Raw genomic sequence first — 24,110 nt, forward strand, 5'->3', positions numbered from 1 at the left:
ACAAGAACCAACATATATAGAAAAAACGTATGTCAATATGAAATAGAAAACATCCCAATAGAAAAATGAGCAAACAGAACAAATAGGCATTTTTCAGAAGAAGAAAGGCTTATTGTGGCTAATGAACATGGAAGAAAGTGTTTAAGTTTAATCTCATTGGGAATCTGAGAAGTGTAAATGAGGAGAAAAATGAGATGCCATTTCTCACCCACCAGATTGGTAAAAATTAAAATGTCTTATATCATGTGTTTATGAGAACGTAGTGAAACAGAAACTCTCATATGCAGCTGGTGGGAATATGTGCAACCATTTTGGAAGCAATTTGGCAGCATTCATGAAAATGAAGAATGTGCATATACTCTGTGACCCAGAAGGAGTTCCACTACCAGGTCTCCAGCACAGAGAAACTGTCACTCATAGGCTGCAGAAGGCATTACCACAATATTGTTGGAAATATAAAATAGGGACGCAATTAGGTATTCTGTAATATATTCTTACTACAGTGCTTTTAACAGCTTCTACCATTTGACTCTGTGAATCTCTAAATTCAAGTACCTGGATACTATGATTACTATTTCATCACACAGTCCAATTTTAGACCATAGTATAATATTACCAGTATAAAAACAGGGTATATCTGAGAACAGTGGATTTAGGAATGCATTGTACATACCATATGCCATATATTTTAATTTATAGCAGCTATGATTATGTTTTACTGTTACACTATACTTATCTTGCTGAAAACCTTAGTCTAAATATCTCAAATAACCCTTGGCTGCAGTCCACTGCAATCTGAAATGCATTCTGCTTTGCCAAGCTTTAGTCACTTCAAAAGTAAGGTCAGGGGCTTCCCTGGTGGTGCAGTGGTTGAGAGTCCGCCTGCCGATGCAAGGGACATGGGTTTGTGCCCCGGTCCGGGAAGATCCCACATGCCGCGGAGCGGCTGGGCCCGTGAGCCATGACCGCTGAGCCTGTGCGGCCGGAGCCTGTGCTCCGCAGCAGGAGAGGCCGCAACAGTGAGAGGCCCGCGTACTGCCAAAAAAAAGTAAGGTCAGTGTAGTCTATGATAAATTCCTTTGAAAAATCATCCTTAAGTATGGAATTTACAAGTAAGGAATTTGTTTTCTTCAGAAGTAAGAATAAGGTCACACTGTCTAACCACACCTGGAGATTCTGCTAGGGCTGGGCTAACCTCATGGAAAGAGTATTTCTGTCCTGGTTTAAGGTTCTAAAACAGATTTACAGTTGATTCACCATATCTGCGGGTTCTGCGTCCATGAATTCAACCAACCTCAGATGGCAAATATGCACACACACACAAAAAAAATTCCAGAAAGTTTCAAAAAGCAAAACTTGAATTTGCCATGCAATGGCAGCTATATACATAGCAATTGTATTAGGTATTATAAGTAACCTAGAGATGATTTAAAGCATAGGGAGGATGTGCATAGATTATACGTGAACGCTATGCCATTTTATGTAAGTTACTTGAGCATCCTCGATTTTGGTCTCCAAATAGTGGTGCAACCGTACTTCATTTTCTGAATGTCATGATCCCACAATGAAAGACTGAATGGCTTTTCCTTTATACTTCTTTTTATTGTATCACGAACAATTCCTAGCATCGTACTGGTGTTCAACAGCTACTTCCCAAACTAATAATATGACAGAGAGGAGAAGATGCTTTGCTGAGAGATTTGACGTTATAGGTCTGGTCTTCATATTCTCTACTGTACCCTAGGACAAGCACCTTGCTACAAATCTGAAGAGGAGACTGGCACCCAGGAAGTCAGAGCAGAAAGATGGGAAAAACCTGGGTCCTTGATGATACCTTTCACCCAGCCCTGAGCCCATCCACACTCTAGATATCCTATTTATGAAATAATACTTTTGCACGATGTTGGACTTTCTATTATAGTACTTGAGGCTGGAAGCATCACAATGGATAGCATTTTAGAATAAGCTAACTTTGCAGTTATCAAATATGCTAAAAATTGCACATGTTTTATCAAGCCACTGACATTTTCCTCTAACAGAAGAGTAAGAGCAGGGATAACACATCAAATAAACCTTAGAAATAGGAATGATTGAATATTCAAATTGAGATGACATAATGGTACACGCTTCTAGCCCTTTTCTTTAAATGGGGAACTTTAGGCCCAAGGAAATACAAACGTTGCTCAGGGTCACTCAGCAAGTTTGTGGCATATTGAAATTAGATCTCAGGGCTGGATCGGCTACCTCGTACTCTCTCTATATGGTGTTAGTGTCAGAGAGAGCGCGTGTGTTATTAAGAGTGGAGACCTAGGTATTAACACAACAGATTCCATTTCTGGGTGGTCATGAGTGCTTGCCCACCTAAAACTTCATAGAATCCTTCCCAACTTATCATTAACTTGAAAGGATTGTATAAGATTGAGGCATTATTATTTTATGTTTCATTTTATAGGAATATACAATGTCAACACTTCCAGTGTTGTTTATACATAATTAATAATTATAGGTACTTCAGGGATTTGAGGATTTTTTTAAGCAATAAATATGCCTCTGGTTTGTTTTACATGCTTTCTGATTAATGCAGGAGGACCTGTGACACTTGCTCATTTCATCCTATTTTAATTGTGAAATGTTTTAGCCTGCATTTTGGCTCTGAGTTTTCACACAGCACGGTTTCTGCACTCATAGCTCTTTGCCTAGTTAATGTTTAATGTCACTTGTATTCTTACACCTCTGGATATTAAGCTACAGAAAGGTTTTTCAGTGCTATAAATTATAGCTTCCATCAGAAGTGCTGGTGGAATTAATATCCCAGATTAATGTAGGGCTGAAATCTAAGTGGATAGCACATTAAAAGGATGAACAAAGATTCATGCACTCTGGTTCGCAGCCTAAATGAAAGGGCAGGGAGTTGAGCCTTTGGGTCAACACATTATGTTTAGGAAGGTTTTCATCACCCACAACTCTAACGACCCATTAGATCCTGACTATCCACTGGCCACTCCCACACTAGTTCAGTCAATAAACATTTATAGAACTTAATCTATGCCCACAGTATGCAAGAAACTGGGGAGCATATTGGCAGGTGTAAGGGGCAGGGGACCAAGGAGTGGCAGAAATATAACAAGGAATAACACAACAGCCCTGGCCATGAAGAGTGTGCAATCTAATGGGTGAGGTAGCTCATCAAGTAATGACAGCATATTATGGTCGGTGATATAGTAATGGCTTGACCAAAGTACTTTTGAATGTAGATGAGTGTACAGTTGGCCTTGCATATCCGTGGGTTCCGTATCTGTGGATTCAACCAACTTCAATTGTAAGTATTTGAAAAAAATTTTCAAAAAGTTCCAAAAAGGAGAATTTAAATTTGCCACAAGCTGGAAACTGTTTACACAGCATTTACATTGTATTTACAAAGCGTTTACATTGTATTAGGTATTATAAGTACTCTAGAGATGATTTAAAGTATATAGGAGGATGTTCATAGGTTATATGAAAATACTATGCCATTTTATACAATGGATTTGAGCACCTGTAGATTTTGGTATCCCCGGGGGTCCCTGCAGATAGCGAGGGACCACTGTACATTTACTTAGGTCTTCTCTGAGAAAGTGACATATAAGCTGGGTATTTAAAAGATGAGTAGAATTCTGTAGGTGGAGAAGCGAAGGGAGAAAGGGACTATTTCAACCAAGAAAACATAATTTGCAAAGGAATACTAGCCAGAAAATTGTTGTTGAAGTAACCATGAGTAAGTAGTTCAGGAGGTCTGGGGGTGGAGGATATGCATGGTGAGAAATCTAACTGAATATTCTAAATGATAAAGGACTGATAGAGTGATGGCAGGAATGCTCACTTAATCCATTCACAGCATTATGTAAAGCTCAAGGCGTCTTTCCTCCTCTCCATGTACATTGCTCAGCTCTACATGTGGATCAGTCATAAGTCATCTGGTCAACCTAATCTGCTGTCACTGGGCAGTTATACATGTGCACACACATCAGTCACAAAAGATCTCCCTTCTATTATATACAAAGACTAAGAGGTGACATTTCACCACTAAGAAGCTCCCAACTGAGCCGTGTTGAAGCTCGTATTTATAGCAATATAAGGCCAATAATAAACATGATATTGCCATACAGGTAGGGTAAGGTGAAAGAGACTCTACAGTTGAACATAAGTGCATGTTTATTTCAGCTTCCTCTTTATTAATAAGTTTATAGCATAGAGTCGTTTATTATGCATGTATTTCTCCATTTAACAAATTAATCTCCAAGATTCTTTCTTTTGGTGTCTCTGCTCTCCCCACCAAAGTGAGGCTCACAGTAATTGTTGCCTGAGAAGAGAAGATTATCCATGAGTTTAGGTCTTGGTAATGTTAATGGTAGAAAAGGAGCTGTCATTTTTCTTGCCATTAGAATGACTAAGGGATACTTGACTCAGTTTCATTTATAAATTAAACCTAGTGTTTAGGAAAAAGAGTTGGAGAAACCAAAGATAGTTTGAGTATTTACGCTCATCTCATATCATCAAGGATTTAAGGTATTGAACACACATACTGATCCATGAAATACTGAAACAACCCACTGAAGGGAAATGCAGAGTCCCTGGAATCCAGTATATTTAAGCCCCAGTCGCACATATGTGTAACGTATACTTTCCTCTTTGAGGTCACTGCACGTAAAGAAATATAGACCCTGAGAATGAAAGAAAAATGACATTAGAGCTCATCTAGCCTAACCCAGAATGCTGTGCTCTTCCTGGAGAGCATGTGGAAGAGTGAAAGAGTACTTAGCAGGGGTCAGAGGACCCCTGGGTTCTGGTCCAGGATGTGGAACTTAGTTGCTACTATATCTTGGGCAAGTTCCTTCACCTCTGTTTACCCTCACATCCCAGAAGTCTGTTGGGCACAAATTAGAAAATACATATGGACTCCCTATGAGGAGTTGGAGATGAATCATTATACTATCATTATCCCTTCAGTAAGAGCATTAGCACTATGAGAATTCTTGATCGTTTAACTAGAACTAGACTAAAATTTACCTCTCTACTCTCTGTAGTCAAATGTTTTCCGTGCAAACTTTGGAATAAATAGATAGCACCTTTTTGATGTGCAGAAGTATTTTCAAATGCTTTCTGATGCCATTTGCATGTAAACAATTTATCTGCTAATTACAGATGAGTTATTCAGTTATTAAAATAAGCCCTACAGGACTGATATTGGACAGTATTTACGTGGTTGCTTTCACTTACTTAAAAATAATCGTTATGTATTTCTTCAAAAATAGTTACTTTCTGACTTTATTTTTTACCAATTCGCTTGTCCCCACCTTGTACCCCATTCTCCCCAAAATGGTCCGAATCGATGAAGCTTTAAGTGCACCGGTTCAGCCAGTGCTTGACACAGCTTTTAATTCTACAGTCTGTGAGCTGTTGGTCGTGCCTGGGTCCCTGTTGGCCTGTGATGAACATTACAGACACATAAGCAACACCCCAAGGCAATGACTGTTTATCCATTGTAATTACAAGGAGCAATAATAGATATGTTGAAAAATCAACATATAATAAAAAACGTCATCTATTTCAGATTTTCAACTGTGGTGTTTGCATTTACATTTAATGTGATTATCTTTGCCATTAGAATGCCATTTGAATTCCTTTTCAATGTTATAGTGACGCCTTACCCTGAAGACACAACTCAAGGTCAAGGTGCAGAGGAGAGAACCCTAGACTATATGGGTATACTGAGTTCAGTCCGATTCCTGCCACCAGCTAGCTGTGTAACACAGAGAAAGCTGCATCACCTCTCTGGACCTCACTTTGCTCATAGATATAAGGTTGAACGTGAGAATCTCTCAGAGTCACTTTCCAGTCCTATTTCCCGGTTTACTTTTTTGTGTGTGTGTGGTACGCGGGCCTCTCGCTGTTGTGGCCTCTCCCGTTGCGGAGCACAGGCTCCGGACGCGCAGGCTCAGCGGCCATGGCTCACGGGCCCAACCGCTCCGCGGCACGTGGGATCCTCCCAGACCGGGGCACGAACCGGTGTCCCCTGCATCGGCAGGCGTACTCCCAACCACGGCGCCACCAGGGAAGCCCTCCCGGTTTACTCTTGATGGGAATAGTGCTTTCATATCCCTCACCAAAGAGCCTTTTACACCTCTTTCAAATTTTCATATAACAGATAGAATATTTAGTTTCTCGTTTAAACAAACAAACAAGAAAATCAACAAACAACAAGCAAGATCTCAGCGGGGCAAATCATTAACCTCAGCTAATTCAAAAAACATCAGTATTTTTTCTAAAGCAAGAAGCCCACGTTTTAGCCCTTCCTCTGTCACTGACAAATTAAGCAACCTTGCAGGAGGCACTGTAGGGGGTTTCCCTGGTGGTATTTCTTGAGTGACAGGTCTTAGGCACTCATTAAGATGCCAAGTGCTAATGTAATATGATATGATTCTATGCAAATGCTCTGTTATCAGTAAGTCAGGTGCTGGGTTAGGAACAATATAATCTCCCTTGGATAATTGAGGACTGCTATCTTATATTTGAGTTGATAATGAATTTTCTCTGTCGAGTGATTTTTCACATTTTTTTCAATTTTGATTCACTATATGATACAATTGAATTAGAAACTAATGTCCTTATATATTTTTTCCTTCCAAATTCTTTTTACTGCCTCCAAAGATTCAATTTGACTGGGAAATGATTTTTTTTCTTATTTATTAGTGCATAAGCATCTTCCAAGAAATATATATGTGTGTGTGTGTGTGTGTGTGTATATATATATATATATATATATATACGTTTATGAACGATGCAATCCATATTTTGCAAAGCATATTGGCATATGAGCCTTTTCTAAAAGATTTGTCTATAATATTATTTTCGTCTTCACTAACTAGCTGTAATGGAAGCAGTTAATCCATGTTTGCTACTTTATTCACCACTTTGCAGTGTGTGTGTGTGTGTGTGTGTGTGTGTGTGTGTGTGTATGAAATGGTTGTACCTTATGGATTAGTTCTCGGCAGCAAAAGCCCACTTAAAATTTGTCATGCCTCATGGTCCTGACAACACGTCAAGAGGAGGTGATTTAGGAAAACACAGATTGTTTGCTAATTCCTACTGTGAGTGGATTTCTTACTAATTATTTTTTTCCTTTGAACCTTCCTAAAATTTTCTTTAAAGGTAATTATTGTGTGGAAAGAATTTTTTTTGATTGAGGAAATGTTAGCTTTTTGGACCTCTCTCTTTAAATCTTATTCTTTTTTAAGGTATGTAACTAAAGTAAATTATTTAAAACTCACTGTTTTTTACAAAGCTGTTTAAATAGATTTTGGTATCTGCTCGTATAGTTAGAAAATTTTTCTTAGAATTCAGGCTTCTCATCTATTCCCTTATGTTTTAATAGATACATACACAGAGAATACTTCAGGTCTTTAACATTTAAATAATCAGCCTCCTTAAAATGATGGAAAATTGGGTCTTTGAGTTTTAATAATCTCATGAGAAGTAAGAACAAAATGAATGAAATTTTTAGTCTTTATTGGTCATAGAATCAAATATATTTATGGAATAAAATGAGATAGTGTGGTTTAATTGGGGGGCTTTATTAAATTACCTTAAACAACTTTAAAAGAGCTTGCTTAGTTTCTATTTCTTACATGCTATTTTTTAAAACTAGTAGATTTCAGGAAAAATAAACAGTTTCAAACCGTACTAGTATACTGTTCAAAAAAGGAATAAGTTCAGGTCCACTTTTCTCTTTATATGCTGATTAGATTGCAGTGTAGTCATTTCATGCAACCACTAATTTTTGAGTGCTTTGGGGATGCCCAGAATTACTAAAAGAGGTATCAAGGAAGGCTCTTGTCCTTAGGGAGCTGACACAGGAGTCTTGGTGAGATAAGACAAGTGCCCCAAAACACCTACAGGATATATGCATGTTAACTTTCAGAAAGAAAACCAAGGTAATGAACAACGTTGGTGAGATGTACAGAAACAATTTAAATAGGAAGTCAAAGAAAAAACAATCTACATTAAAGAAGAGAAAATGTGGTGAAGGAGCGGGAAACAAAAATGAGACTTTTGGGGCTGTTGGCCTAACTGGGACCTAGGACTGAAGTGGGGAACAGGGAAAGAGCTTTGAAAGGTCTCTGATGTTTGCTACAGAGGCGTTGGCATGTAATGCAATTTTGGTCACACTGTTAGATGCCAACCAAGTCACCTAAGCAGGTGAGGACTTACATGTTCTGTGTAAAGAAGAAAGTTTCTATTCAACTCCAGCTGTTATAGCCAAGGGGAAATGCAGATCCAGTGCGGCCAGATCTTCAGATCTTTCAGATGCAGCCAGACACCCAGATTTTAAAGAAATCTTAACCTTAAATATTGATTCTTTGTTCCTACTATGTGAGCCAAGTTAAAAATATCTGCTAGCCTGACACAGCCTAAGAACGACCAATTTACAATTCTTTACAATGATAAGGAAGACTGGAAGGTTTAAACCTGAGAGTGTTACTGAACTCAGGTCCGGTGCTCGCCACTCGAAAATCAGTAACCGACAGGCAGTTTTCGGTAGAAAGGAAAGTTGCTTTTAATCAGAATGCCAACAATCGGGGGAGATGGTGGACTCAGTGTCCCTCAAAAACCACCTCTGAAGATTCTGCTCGGCCATGAAAGTTTTTAAAGGGAAAAAGGGAAGTAATCGCAGTTAACCATTGAGATCGGGAGGTCAGAGTCCTTGACGTGCCCCACTGTGCGCAGACTTGTCGACTCCCGACTCCTCCTGGCCTTTCCTTAGATGCTGTCTTGTTCACACGGTTTGTTCGCGAGATTACTGCAAGGGAAGCTAGGGAGGAGATCTGGTCATCTGTTGATTACTTATTCTTCATTTCTACTTCTTTGATCTATGGGAAGAACCAACAGGTTAGGCAAGGTATTGTGTGATCAAAAGACTTGAAAGGTGTGCTAGGGCTGGAGATCAGTGGAGCGTGGGTGTGACTTGTTTAAGGTTACTAACAAGACAAAAGGGGCCCCCCTGTGGAGAGCTCTTTCCTGACAAAAGCTGCTTACAAATCCCCACTTGTCAGAACATCTTTCTGCTTCTATGGGCTTATGGGCGAAGGTCCGTCTTCTGTAACTTCTTCATGCTGTATAGGGAGCTGTACTCTTAGAGTGGAAGATGTCTATGTGGGTCTGTAACATATCTTTGCTGACAGTTTAGTTGCCTGTTTACATATACCAGCAGAACAAGCTACAATTATTTTGATGCCCACAAAGATATAGATTATTATGAGCAATAGTGCTAATGCCATTCTCTTAAGGCTGTTCTTGGAATTGTGCTAGCCGTAGACTCAGTACTGATCAAGATGGAGCACCTTATGTCATGGCTGCAGCCTGGTCATCATGCAGTTAGCATTTTCCCTCTGGTGGCAGTTACAGTATCTGTAAAACAACTCCGGAATGTGCATCAGACACTGAGTCTGTGACTCTATTGTGCTAATCATTAGCCGCTTGACCCTGCACTTTGTGACTCAGGGGACGCTGGGAAACTTCAGCTTTTCTGTAAACAAGAGGCAGGGGACATGGAGAGGACTTCGTGGTAGGGGGGTGCTGCAGGGTTCTGCCTGGTTCCAATCCCCCTTTTCTTTGATACTCCTAAGGAGAATCTAGTTTAAGATAAATGTAAAAGAAGTGACAGAACTTGTATATTTTATTAGTTCACATTTGAAGATAAAAGTCATGCAAGAAGCCTATCCCACGATTTTGAACTTGGGGTTCCTGGTTGATGGGGACAGAAAACAGCTTAGGGAGCAATGAGAACCAATTTATAATATATGTTCCTTCTTTTAGTAAGATACTAGAGGGATCACCTGAAGCTGGTTGGAGATTTTAAACTAATGAGAGAGAGATATAAATGTCAAAATTGATTAGGTACTTAATTATCTCCTGTATAACCAATATATATTTGAACACATGCCTCTTTCACATATAGAAACCATTCACGCAAAACCTTGTATTTTTGCATTTGAGAAAGATAGCAGGTTGGCTCATTTCCCAAGTACATATGATTCTGTGTTTACCTACGCAGATATCTGTCCATTCATGCATGCATAGAGTTGCCAGCTTTTACAAATAAAAATAAAGGATGCCCAGTTAAATTTGGACTTCAGAGAAACAACAAATAATTTTTTATATTAGTATGTGCCAAATATTGCAGGGGACTTGTTACACACAAAAAATTAAATCATTCTTTGTTGATTTGAAAGCCAAGTTTAGCTTGATATCCTGTATTTTATTTGGCAACTCTACCCACTACCGCCCTCCCCCAGCAGCACGTGTAGATTTTCACTTAACCCCATTTTTGGTCCAGTCCCTCACCCGCACCCCAGCAGGGTAGCTGCTTGGCTGCAAGGGGTCAGGGTCCTGGGGGGAGGGGCAACCTAGCTGCTTCTCATAGAGACCTTGGTGTGCCTGGCACATCAAGGTGCTCAATAAACAGTTATTGAATACATGCCAAATAACTTCAAATGACCTTTATTGAAAAGGTAACACACCCAGGCACTGTTGGGCTTAGGTGGAATAACAATGAACAGGACATCATGCCAGGTCTCTCGTCTCTGATGTCTTAGAGAGAAGCCCAATCGTGAACTCCATGCTGTATGTAATAAGAATTACAGGCCCTACAGGCTACAGGCATCTTGGGTTCAGATTCAGGGAAGCTAACCTTGTGACAGTGCCTGGGTCAATCCCATAAAACAAAGAATTGTCCTGCCAGAATGAGAACTTTGTGTCTGAGAGAAACTCAGGCTTGAGCCATCCGTGCCTCACCTGCAGAGCTGGGAAGATTGTCATGGGGCACAGGTGGAGGGGAATTGGGGAAAGGAGTTTCACAGGAAGGAGGAAGGTCCAGTGCTTGGGAGAAACACACGTCTTCTGTAACAGGGGAAAGGTATCAGTGGGAGGCTACCAAGGGCTTCGAATGTGGAGGTTGGAGAACTTTATGAAAATAATATTTAGAGAATATTTTTGCATTATGTCACTTGGGTTAACTCTGATGAAATATAATTCTCGCTATTAATTATGGTATCACTTCTGTACTACACTTGGCACTGCTACAGAGGACTCTTTTCTTTATTCATAGTGTTTATCTTCTAAAGTAAACTTAAAAAAAACTGAAGTCTATCATACATATTAAGAAGTTCACAAATCATAAGTGTGCAATGCAGTACCTTTTCACAATAGGAAACTACCCATGTAACAACCACCCAGTTCAGGAAAAAGAACGCGGCCAGCACCCCAAACCGGCCCCTGCCTGACTCAGTCACTGTTCCCCACTTTTCCCCCAAAGCGACCACTATGCTGACTTCTGTCACCACAGTGATTTTGTCAACCTTTGACGTTTACATAAATGGAATTGCAGAGTATATGCTATTGTGTTTGCCTTCTTTTGCTCAACTTTATGTTTGTAATATCCACTCCTGTTGTTTTTATAGCAGAAGTTTGTTGATTTCCATTGTCTTTATTATACCATTGTATAAATATGTCACAACTTATTTATTGATTCTGTCTGGATTGCTTCCTGGTTTGAGCTTTTACAAATAGTGCATCTATGAATATTCACATCAGTGTCTTTTGTGAGTATATTTATGCATTTCTGTGGGGCGTATACCTAGGAGTGGAACTGTTGGGCCATAGAGTATGTATATGTTCAGCTGTAATAGATACAGTCAAGCAGTTTTCCACAGTGGTTGATTCCACTTACATAGGTGAGAGTCCCATTTGCTCTACATGAGGATAGAATTTTTTTTAAAAGGCAGTAACTTACAGGAGTAGGATACGATGGGAAAAAAAAGTATTGCCTTAAGAGAAACACTGCCTACTCTGTAATAATTTTATGCACGCTTGGCATACTTCAGTGTTTGTAACAAAACTGATCACTTCCTTTTGTGAAATTTTACCCATGTGCCTACTTGAACCTACTTCAGACCAGATAATGATGGTAAGTATCTACTGAGTCTAGGAAATTCACATTATCCCCAGAATATTGGGGCTATGGGAATAACTCACTTTGTAAGTGTATAGTGTTCCTTTAACTAAATCATAAAAATCATTGCTGTGTTATATGAAAAGTTTATGAGGTCACATGAATGCTTGCTTACTGTGCATATGGTGAGAGCTGTGCATTTCAAGTTAAATATAGGAGCAGTTCTGGCTGTAAAGAAGTAGTTTAAGAAATCAAGAGAACTATAAATGGCCATCTGCTCTCTTCTCCATTTTTATTTGCTGAATTAACCCAGTGAAATATTTTAATGAATAACGGGTTGATATTCCATCTGTTTGTTAATTTTTTCAAACTATACAATAATCCATCATTTTTACTGAGTGGAAACAATTTGCTACTTTGTAAAAATATTTTTAAAAATAGAGGCAGTGTGTGTAATTCAACTTTCCATTAATTTCAAGTGCGTTTTAGAGATGGAGCTAACTGAGAGCATCTTTTGGGTCAGGGTGCTGGGGAAAGAATTTCAGTTCTTTGAGATCACAGTTCATATTGGGTGATGCATATCATTGTTTTATAAGATATGTGTGTTTGAGCTTATTTGAATAGAACATAGAGAGAACCCTTCTCTGTATAGCCAAAGGTTGCTGAGATGGAAATAGCATCAATGATAATATAACACTTTGGCAAAAAGAGTGTAAGGATTAGTTCTTTAAAAATAATGTAAAACATATGTCACTATCGGAATGGAGCTTATGGCTTTCCAATTCTGTACTCAGTGCTACGAATCTAAAGCAAGTGGAGCATATGACTGTGTATATATGTATGTGTGAGTGCACGCAAAGGCACACACTTAAATTACAATTTCATTTAAGTATATTTTAAATTTGTTTCTGGGTTTTGTTTTGTTTTGTTTGTTTTTGCTTTATCTTTTGATTTCTCTTTAGTTGGCATGGCACACATTATATGCTTTCAGGCCACTTAAGGTTCACGTGTCCAGGAGCAGATGTCAGCTTAATGGCATCTTTAATGCCTGCTGTGCCACGTCCACAAGTAAATTCCCTGAAACAGGATTTGGCCAGAGGGTTCAAGCTGACATTTGGAGAATTGATGGATGAGGTGAGAGGTGGAGAAGAACAGGGAAAGAGCTTTAAAATAATCCAGTATTGACGATTTTTAACATTTCTACATCATTAACCAAATATTTTCTCTTCTGGTGGTTTTCTAGCTCAATCAGTTTTAAATAATTTATCAACAGATTTTTCAAAGCCTCTACTCCAGTTCTTACAGGTTTGGGGACCTGAGGGTATTCTTACCTATCAGTAGAGATATATTATTCCCTTTAAAGATAAGGGGTATTTTGTACAGAGGGAATGGAAAATAATTAGTAACGATGTTCCTGTGGATTATAGGAGCCTCTTCTACATTAATATTATTTTGAAATAATGACTAAATTCTGAAAATTATGACAACGTACCAATCACCAGGTCTACAGTAGATGAACCATCTTAGAAGCACACGTTTTAGTCCCACCGTATTTCACTTATAGCTTCTCTCTCCTGAGCAGAATGGATTAAAGCCATAGCTTTTTATTTACTCCTTAGACCTGTCTATGAAATAGTACATACTTATATTTTCGTAAGTCTCTTGGGCCTCACATATTGTTCATATGATCTCCCACAGCCACTTTTCCCCATATTACTAACCAGAGTATCTAGTAAAATTGGCACTATTGTATCCCAATGCATAAAGTAAATGATATATTATGAAGTTTTTCAAGAGAAGGTTCCATTAAAATGTAAAGACCAGGCAAAAGAGAAACAAAAATTAAATGAGTCCGTGTTTTAAATGATTCAATATAAGAAGTCAAGGATTTCTGTTTGGAGGAATATGAATATAGAAATGTTTGGACAGATAGCACCAAACTGTAAAGAGAGGACTTCTCTGTGGTTATGCCTTGGAGGATTTTTATTTTTCATTTTTAATGTCCTTGTAAAATTTAGTTTCAAAATAGACTATGCATGTTTCTGAGAATCTGTGGTCAGAGAGATGACAGTGCAAAATGTTCCTATGACCCACAAAGCATAAATAATAGATGGGTGTTTATTGACAACAATCCAATACAATGCAAATGCATATGACGTGCATCTATGGTAGAGAACTGAGTCCATCGTGGCGATGCCAGGAGCAGAACTCAGCTGACACTGCCTCCCAGTATGTGCCAGTAGATTCCTCAGTAGGTCATGTCTGACACAGTTATGTATTTTCAAGATCACAGGGACATTTTCTTCAATGACAAAGAGGGAATATAACAGAGGAAAAATCATTATGTTCTATGAAAATTTTCCCATGAGGTTAGTGGAAATAATTCCATTCAAACATACTTTAATTTGAAATATACAACACTTTAATGTTTCTAATAAAATATGTTGATAGAAAGTGTTCTAGGAAGGGCAATACAGCCTTCTCCTTAAATCTTCAAGAAAGCATACACGACAGAAGTTCTTTTCCTTGCTCTGCTACAGAGCTCGTAGGTAAGCTGCATGATAGCAGATTTTCTGCTGTTCTTCACCAACGTATCCCTAGTGAGAACACACTACAGGGCACACAGGCTCAGAGGCGGATCTCAGGACACAGACAGTAACATAAAGGAATGACTCTGGGCATGGATTCCGGCATCAGATAGCCTGGGTTCAAACCCCAGTTCCTACAGTTAATGGCTTCTGTAGCCTTGGGGGAAATGACTTAATCTCTCCAAGCTTCAGTTTGTGCCTTTGGGGATAAAGTTAATGACCTCTAGGTTATTGTGAAAATTAAGATTTTATATATAAAATATTCAGTTCCATAAGTGGCAGAATTTGTGCTCCAAAAAAAAAAAAAAGTAACTATGTCATATATTAAAGCTTGAGCTCTTCCTGTCCCAGGTAGAATTATTTATTTTTAAGCAAAAATTTTGGATGGAGAATGAGGCTTACACATGAATATCAAAAATACTAGAGAATCTCTCAGGGCATTAGTGATTTCCAGCACCCCCAATATGATATAGCTCTCAGAAATGCCAGGGACTGGCGTTATTCCCTTACGCAGTCAGTCACTGATAGCTGATTTATAAGTTAACTTCCTTTGTTCCTTTGCCTTAATTGTGTACCATGGTGTCCAGGAAGGAGAAATAACACCAGAAGCTTGAAATCCCTCTGAGAGTGACGTATGTTTATCAAAATCCATAAAAATTTTCGGTTATACAATCTGTTCCATGAAAAAGCCTGTGTTGATTATCATGTGAATTAGAATACCTTCTACTCTACCGAAATGTCCTATACGATCAATATTTTACTGCCTTGTATCTCAAAGCACATAATTTCTAGTTTTCTGAAATGGAAGAGACAGATAGTACCAAATCTTTGTGTTATAGCCGGTTCCCCAGAGAAGCTTGTAGCTGTGCTAAAAAAAAAAAAAAAAAAAAAAGGGAAAAAGAAAATCTTAAGGCATATTGCCTGAACTATATACTGGGATATCATAGAGACATTTTTAACCTTATCAGGTAAAGCTCAAGGGTATTACCTTCATAATCAGCCAAAGAAACGTATCAGGCTTCAAAACAAAAGCAAAAAAACGGAGACACATCAATTCTCCCTTTCTTATAACTTTCTTTTCTTTTTCTGATTTACCTATCAATGTTTTATAAATGGAGGGAAATTTTTACATAGACATTTCACTTCATTTGATGAAATGAAAAATAAAATTATAAGATTAACATATTGTAAAGAGAGCACTTGATTGTTTTCAGATCAAAAGATTTGAAGTGATACACATGTTAATTTCATTTGGACAGAAATATTTTTATTTAATGCAAGCAGTGTGTTAGGAACTGTAGACCCCTGACATAGATAAGATATGATCTCTACCTTCCAAGAGGTTTCGGTCTATTTGATGAAACAAACAACTATATAAAATAGCTTAAGGTGAAATGGAATATGTGTGACAAAAGGACAAAGCCCAAAGCCACCTGCCAAGAAATACCAGAGAAGCCTTCATCAGAGAATTGGAAATCCAAGTTAATCACGGAAGGATTAAGTGACCTTTTCTTAGGCATACAAGAAGAGGAAGTACTTCCAGGAAAGGGAGTATCATGAAAAAGTCATCCAATTGTGAAGGTTTGGGGACCAGACAATGGGTCCAGCTTGGCTGGAGCAGAAAGAGCATGGACGAAATGCATGTGGTGTCAACAGGACCTTGAATGGAAGGCCCAGGGGACTTACTTTACAAAGTAAGCGGCGGCCACTGAGGATTTCTGAGGAGGAAAATGATCTGACCTATGATGGATCACGCTTCCCCTTAGTTTGCGCATCTCAGTCGGTGGCAGCTTCATCCCTGCAGAAGCTTGGACCCCAAATCTTGGAGTCATCCTGGACTCCTCTCTCTCTCACCCAACATCCCTCAGTCAGGAAATGCTGGGGACTAACCTAGAAAATAACCCGAACCTGGCCACATCTTATGTTCCGCTCCATCTTCATCAAGATACGTCATCACTCACCTAGCCTGCTGTTTCCTCACTGATCCTCCTGTGTTTACTCTTAACTCCTCGTCTTAGAGTTTCTTCTCTACACAGCAGCTATGGTGATCCGTTTACCACAAAAATCCAGCAGCGGGAAGAGGCGGGGTACCCGGGATCCACCGCTAGTGGGTCCAGGCCATGGGGCAGCCCTGGGCGGTGGGGAGCGCGGAGGCGGCGTCCGCGCGGCTGCCTCTTGGGCCAGGAACTGGCCTACGTGCTGGTGCTGGGTCCCGGGCCACCCCCGCTGGGACTCTTGGCCCGGACCTTGCAGCTTGCGCCGGCAGCCTTCCAGCTGCTCAACCTACTGGGCAACGTGGGGGGCTCTTCCTGTGCTCGGACCCCAGCATCCAGGCTGTGATGCTGGCCGGCCGTGGTCAGGGCCAGGGCTGGGCTTACTGCTACCAGTGCCAAAGGCGGAGGCCACCGCGCAGCGGGCATTGCTCCGCCTGGCGCCGCTGCATCCTGCGCCGGGACCACCACGGCCGCCCGCTGGGCCGCCGCGTGCGCTTCCGCAACTACCGGCGCTGTGTGTGTCTGCTGCTTCACGCCGCAGGCATCCTGCTGCACGTCTGTGCGCTGCCGGGCCCTGACCCAGCCCTGCTGCGAGCCCACACACCCCTGCACACCACCGCCCTCCTCCCGCTGCCTCGCAGGCAGTGTCTGCGGCGCCGTTCGCGCTGGCCTTCGTGACCGACACGTGTGTGGCGTGTGCACCGCTGTGCTCGGCTGGACTGCTCTTCCGTGGGATGTTGCTGCTGAGGGGCCAGACCACGTGGGAGTGGGCTCGGGGAGGCACTCTTACGACCTGGGCCCTTCCCGCAACCTGCAGGCGGCCCTGGGGCCCCGCTGGGTCATTGTCTGGCTCTGGCCCTTCCTGGCCTCCCCGTTGCCAGGGGGACGGCATCACCTTCCAGACCACAGCTGATGTGGGACTCATGGCTTCCTGACTCCAGGAAGAGCGTGAGCTGTACAAGGAGTGGGGAACGGGAGAGGGGACTCATTTCAGACCCACCCCCAGCCTCAGAAGGGGCAGCAGGCTGGTACTTGATGCCTGCTTTCGGCAACTCTAGCCCCACCCGTAGCCTTGCCCTTGCCCAGCTTGGACTCATAGTGTCCAGGGCTTGGGCCCTGCGGCTCTGCCTCTATCAGTGGCCCCTGAGCACAGCGAAGGGTCTGGCAGGGGGCTGCTCGGCCTGCCCAGCTGCCCCTTTGCCAAGTTAATAAAGTGCCCACTTGGTTCTCTGACTCCCCCCATCTTTGTGGGTTTCTGGACCTTCACTGTTGCCCGGGCTGCTGTTTTTGGTTCCTCTGATTGGCAGGCCAATGGTCACTGAGCCTGCACGTCCGGAGCCTGTGCTCCACAACGGGAAAGGCCACAACAGTGAGAGGCCCGCGTACCAAAAAAAAAAAAAAAATCCAGTAGCATTACCCTTCCATTCTAAATCCTCCAGTCGTTTTTCGTTAAAATGTGAGCTCCTTCAAGGCCCTACGGGGTTCCTCTCTCTGTTCCTGCTCTGACCTGGCCCCTGGCCATTCTCCTCCTCACTGGCTTTGCTTCAGCACCTCTCCTTAGGCTCCTGTGGTTCTGTCAATGCTCCAAGCTGTCTTCCTCCTCAGAGCTAGTTCAGTTGGTTCCTCTGCCTGTGACACTCCTCCAAGATTTCCAGAGCTCCTTCCTCACTTCTTAAGGTTTCTGCTCAAAAGTCACATTATCAGAGAGGCCTTCTGGGGAAGACCACCTTGTATGAGCGAGCAAGGACCTCCATCCTCTGTTCCCTGGCCCCTCTTACTGTCTTCACAGCAGTAATCACCACGTGACCAATTACATATGTTTGTGTTTTGTGTCTGTCTCTTTTGGGTAGAATTGAAGCACCTTGAAATGTTGTCAAGCATTTACGTATATCATACATTCCAGGCGCTCTTTAAAGAACTTTACAAATATTAACTCATTGAATACTCATAACAACCCATGACGTAGGTAATATTGTTCCCATTTTTATAGACGAGGAAATTGCAGCCCAGAGAGGTTAAGTAACTTACAGAAGATGTCACAGCTCATATGTGATGGAACTTGAACTCAAACCCAGGTGGTCTGCATCCCTCACCACTACTAAGTTGTGCTGTCTTTTGGAAGCAGGGACTTTGTTTTGTCTGCTGTTGAGCTGGTACCTAGGACGTGGCCTGGCTCAGTATTCAATGAATAAATAAACTTTGACCACATTACGTTGAGGTGGTAGTACAGAATCTCACCTGTGTTCAGAAACCAGTGGAAGTACAGAAAGATAAAAATCAGAAAGTTTGTTTCTGTTCAATCACCGTATACTATTTATTTTGAGAATACACTTAACTTTTTGTGTGTGGGCTTTCTGGATTTTTTTTAATCTGCCTGCATGATGCCATTTTCTATTAGAACACTGTTATTGTAAACTCAGCAGTAAATACTAAATATTCAATACTTGACTGCTTTTCTATGGTCATGTACCGAGTTGAGCAAAATAATCAAAAGAAAGCTTGTCTCTAAAAGTTCCTCTTTTTAATTTCACTGTGGGAAATAGTCAATAAAAAGATGTTTGATGAGGAAGGTTAGCTTTATCAAAGTAATCAAGCTTATCTTGATCATCACAAGTGCCGGGCACTGTGCTGTGCTGTGAGTACACAGATCCGTAAGGTACTCCTACATCTATGGAGTTCAAAGTCTGGGGAACTGTGATAGACTAGTAAGTAAGTACAAAGATTATTAGCAGGGGACAGCAGGAACATAGAGTTATGTGTTTGGAGAACTAGGCAAAGACAGAGAGGTGACAAGGAAGGCTCGATGGAGGAGAGGAAGTTAGGTGTCTTACGAGGCTAGCGAGTATTTGCAAAGCTGTCTCAGGTCTGGGAGTGACGTCTGGGGTGGGTATTGGTGATGATAGTGGGTTACAGGCTTCCCAGACAGAAAAAAAGCATGAATAATAGAAACTTCCCATGTTGTAAATCCTTGTTCAATTTGGTCTTTCACGGGGAAAAAGGTCTGTTAATTTGTGAGAATCCAATTTCTTATTAGCGCTATAAATAGCTTTAAGAATTTTGAAGGCTCAGAACTGCATATGTATAAAAATTGCTGACAGGAAATGATGTTATCATGTTATAGGCAGTTGAAAATGCATTTCCTTTTAATTATGAAAATGTGAGATTATGGTTTTATTTTTAACTTCTTCCTCTGAGAATTGACATTTTGTTACAGTTTTAGAAAGCAACCAAAGTTCTACAAACACTGGTTAAATTTTTGCTGAATTTCAGATTTGTTTCCATCTCAGATACATTTTTGTAATAAGATTATTCTTAACATTTGTTTATAATATATCTTTAAAATGTATCCAGTTATTTTATTTGTGGGTACAATGTGGCATAGATATTTTGTGGTATTCCATACATCTTGGGCAAGACATCTAGGTTTTTCTTTACAAAACTTTCACAGAATAACGTCTTAGGTTTTATGATCTTGAAAATTCCTTTTATCGGTATCATGCTTTCTGATGTACAAAGCCTGTCACTTTATCACTTTACCTACATTATATTAATTGATCCTAGTAATAGTTCTGTGGGTTAGACAAAGGGTAGCTACTTCAAGAATTCCACGTACAAATTCCTGCTTCTCTTTTTACTGGCTCTTCAAATGCACTGCACTCAGATTGCTGTTGAGAACATGTAATTCCAAAGAAGGTGTCAGGGCTCCCTGAAGATCATTGATCAAATGGCACCGTGAGAGCAACGTCGATGGACAGTGAGTCATGTGACCAGAGTTTCGATCAATCTTGGCCCTTTCATCACCCAGACGTAGACACTGGACATCTCACTAGATTTTTTGAGGTCTCAGTTAATCACACATGATGATGATTTGGAAGGGAAGAGACTAAATCATCTCCATGGTCTCTCCTAGTTCAGAGTTCTGAGACTTGATGTGAACTTGAAAGTAAATGAAGCAGAATAAACACAACCATTAGAGGAATCGGTTAGAAGATTTCGGTGAAGCGTGGAAGTTTTAAGACCTTGTGACACCTGTGAAGTGCATTTGGACGTGTTATCCTAGGCATTCTGCAAATGGGCAGCATGTCCTCAGATGGAATGTACCAAAAGCTGGTTCCATGTTGGCCGTAGCACCATTTGATATATGTGACCTGAAATTTACTTGGTAAGGCAATTGCAACATTTAAGTGATCTGCTTCTAATAGGAATTTTTTATTTCCCTAATTATACTACACGAAAATTGTTGTTTTTCTGCTAACAACGTTAAAGAGAATTAAAATAATTATTTTCAGATATTGTAAATTAATAGAAATACAGTTGACACTGGGAAGAAAAACTGGCTTTCTTGTTTTGGGTTTTTTTTTTTTTTTTGCTAGAGTATTTTTTTCAACCATCTGCCTATGAAATGTGGAGTGAAAAATAAATTTATAGAAGTCATTTTTAGAAAGCAAGAGTGGTATTAAATGTTGATATTATAGAGCATATATTTATTTTCTTATGAAATCTCTCTTATATGAAGGTATCTGTATCCCATGATCATTGTTGGGAATTCATTGTTTTCTTGTGCACTGATCCATAAGGTAGATAATTGACAGGAGGTTAGAGCTAAGATTTATTGCCACTCATGGTACATTTTCTAGGAAAATGCAGAACTTTCTTTTATATCATTTTAGATCAAAGGCAAATTTTATTACCAGCTCCTCAGAAAATCACTGGTTCCTTTTCTGAAAATCTGTGATCCTATTTGGAAAAACTCTTAATTTCTTCTCCTTATCAGAATCGCTATCAATTCCCACTCTTTGAACAATTCCTGTGTAAACTCCACTGCACACAAACCCTGCCCAAGAACCTCTGCTCCTGGAAGCAGAAAATATTATAACAAGGGGCCGATATTCGCATTATTTCTTAAAAACTAGTCTTTTATCCAATACAAAGATCACTATGTGAGAAAACTATGGAATCTCTGACCATCCATTCTTATAGATTGCACACCTATCAGAAGAAGAAGTCCATGAACCCAAAGCTCAAATTATTTTTCTTTCTCTGAGATGAATTACTAGATAGTTGTATTAATTCTATTTCCTTTCTTCAAGTAGAATAGAAAGAGGATAATGTAGTTGGCTAATTCTTTGAATAAGTATCTTATTAATTTGTGTATCTTTGGTACCTAGTAAGTGTCAATAATTCTTTGTTGAATAAACAAAGAGCCCCCTAGGCTTCCAACCAAAGAGCAAATACACAGGTTGTTTACTGCAGAATAATCCACGAGATACTAATGGCAAAAGGATCATCTTTTCTCTCTGTAAACATATTCGAGTCATTAAGAGTTCAGAGTGAACTAAAGTCTTTCAAACCTCAATATACTTAGTGCTCACATCTTAAACTAATTTCTGGATGTGACTTTTGTAGTATGTCATAGAGATAATTTGTCTACAGTCGTTTCATAAGCATCACTGAATAGCTTTCCTGTAATAAAAGTCCATCATCATTATATTGAATATCACTTAAATACAGAATGTAAGTTGTACTCTATTGTAGAATGCATTTAAATACCTTGATTAAACCCTACTAACTCAATTTCAAATGACATTTCATGCCCTTAGTCCCTTAGCTCCGCCCCCCCCCCACCTGGTGATTCTCTTTCCTTGGCTTCTCACCATATTCATTGATTCTATTTTTCTATTAGTTTACAGAAAAATTAGGGTATTTATATGAGTTTTCATTAACTACCATTACGTAACAGTTTTGAATTGTGCTATAGTGAGGCTAATTTAAATATACTGAGTTTCTCATTGTTGAATTCCATTTTAATACTATCTTTTCTTCCAACATAATTCTTCACTAACATTTTTCCTTCTCAGCCTATTTTGTATTCCAGCTACTGTTAGTCCAGCTGAAATCTTTCATGAAGGGGTGGGGTTTAGCTCCATTTTAGCTGAGCTGGTTAAGCACCCCTGAACTACAGTAACTGTGGTTTCACTGGAAGAAGAAGATAGATGGGCAGAATGCTGGAATTAGCTCAGTTTCTCAAGGTCAGCAGCTAAATGCGTGGTGCTGGCTGAACAGCATCAACATCACCTGGGAAATTCTCAGACCCCACCCCGACCTACTGATTGAGAAACCCTGGAGGTGGGGCTCACAATCTGTGACTGCACAAGACTTCCAGGTGACTCTGATTCACGCTTAAGCCTTCCCTTGCTGTAGAGAATTCTCTGGGGGCTAAAACAAGAACACCACCCCATCTCGGGGAACTACAGGTGATAACAACCCAAACCTCAATTAACTTAAACCGAAACGCAGCAGTATGCATGGGTTTCAAGAGAGACAAACTTGAGCTTGCCTCCCAATGAACGGAACCCTACCAGAGTCCTCTGGGGCAACGCATCTGAGCCTCAGGTCCTCATCTGAAGAATAATGCTGTCCTCGCTGGGCTTGTGTGAGGATCAGAAATGATATGGGAAAAACAAGATCCAGAAATACTTTTACTTTGTCGCCAATGAGGCTTAAGTGTCTGGCTTTCACTTGTACAAGTCCCTTATAAATAATATTAAGGTTTGAAGTTGGTATTCTTTTTTTTTAAGGAGGACTTCAAATTATATTAGCTTCAAGCCCCACAGTATCCCAATGCACTCCTGGAATAGGACAATGCTGGGCAGTTATTTGGGTATTGAATCTATTCACTGTTTCTGCCACTTTTTGTCATTTATTGATATATTTGAGTCCTGAATTTTATTCGCGGATGACTTATCAGCATAGCACATAAGCCAGGTGATGGGTGCATGGTACACCTTTCTGGATGACAATGAGGCTGAAATGTATTTAGGAAACAAAACTTCAGTGCTGAGGGATGTGATCGCTCACAGAGCAGGAGTTCCCTTGCTCATCAGATCAGGCGAGGATCCCAGCCTCCCTTTACGTTTATCTAATGCGTGGCAAGCGAAGTGTTTGGAGAGTTGAATTTCTTTTAAGATAAAACCCTTTTTAAATCAATGGGAAGTTGCTTAAGATTCAAATGACAGTTCTCTGAAAGTCAGCATGTATACTTTCCCCCTCTTTGACAATGATTATAGTAATTGAACAGGATATAGCCTTCTACATTCAAGTGTATGAATGTAGACACTTCAGATTGTATTTCCAAAGTCACATGTATAGACCTAGCCATGTGTCTTTTCTTAATACCGATGATGTCATGCAAGAAAGTACTTTTTGCTCATTGGCTTGAAAATATACCCCACAACGTTAACGCAAGTATCCTTCAGCATCACCAATTATCGCATTTCTATACGACTTCTTTTCAATTAATTTCATTCCAGAATATAGAGTTATCTGAGCAGTGATTTTTTTTTCTTTTCTTTTTTTGGTTTAATGATAGGAGTGCTAGCAGTTTCAGTATTTATCAAGTGCTGACTGGATCTTTTTGGTTGAAGAGTTGGTTAGGAAAATTACTGTCAAGCTCACTCACCACCGTGGTAACCGAATTTTAATACCTCTGGGGGTACAGACATTTATATAATCTAACTCTATGGCACTGAGGTACAGTGTATG

The 24,110-nt window shown here is 40.2% G+C and overlaps 1 protein-coding gene and 1 pseudogene across 3 annotated transcripts in view; both read left to right on the forward strand.

Annotated features, from left to right (window-relative positions):
- The window catches only part of HS6ST3 (heparan sulfate 6-O-sulfotransferase 3), a 648,416-nt gene that overhangs the window by 431,664 nt on the left and 192,642 nt on the right, over nt 1–24,110 (forward strand). The window lies entirely within an intron of this gene.
- On the forward strand, nt 16,695–17,503 carry LOC115853438 (probable palmitoyltransferase ZDHHC24 pseudogene; annotated as a pseudogene).

Source organism: Globicephala melas, chromosome 18, assembly GCF_963455315.2.
Source record: "Globicephala melas chromosome 18, mGloMel1.2, whole genome shotgun sequence".
In the NCBI taxonomy this organism is placed as follows: Eukaryota; Metazoa; Chordata; class Mammalia; order Artiodactyla; family Delphinidae; genus Globicephala; species Globicephala melas.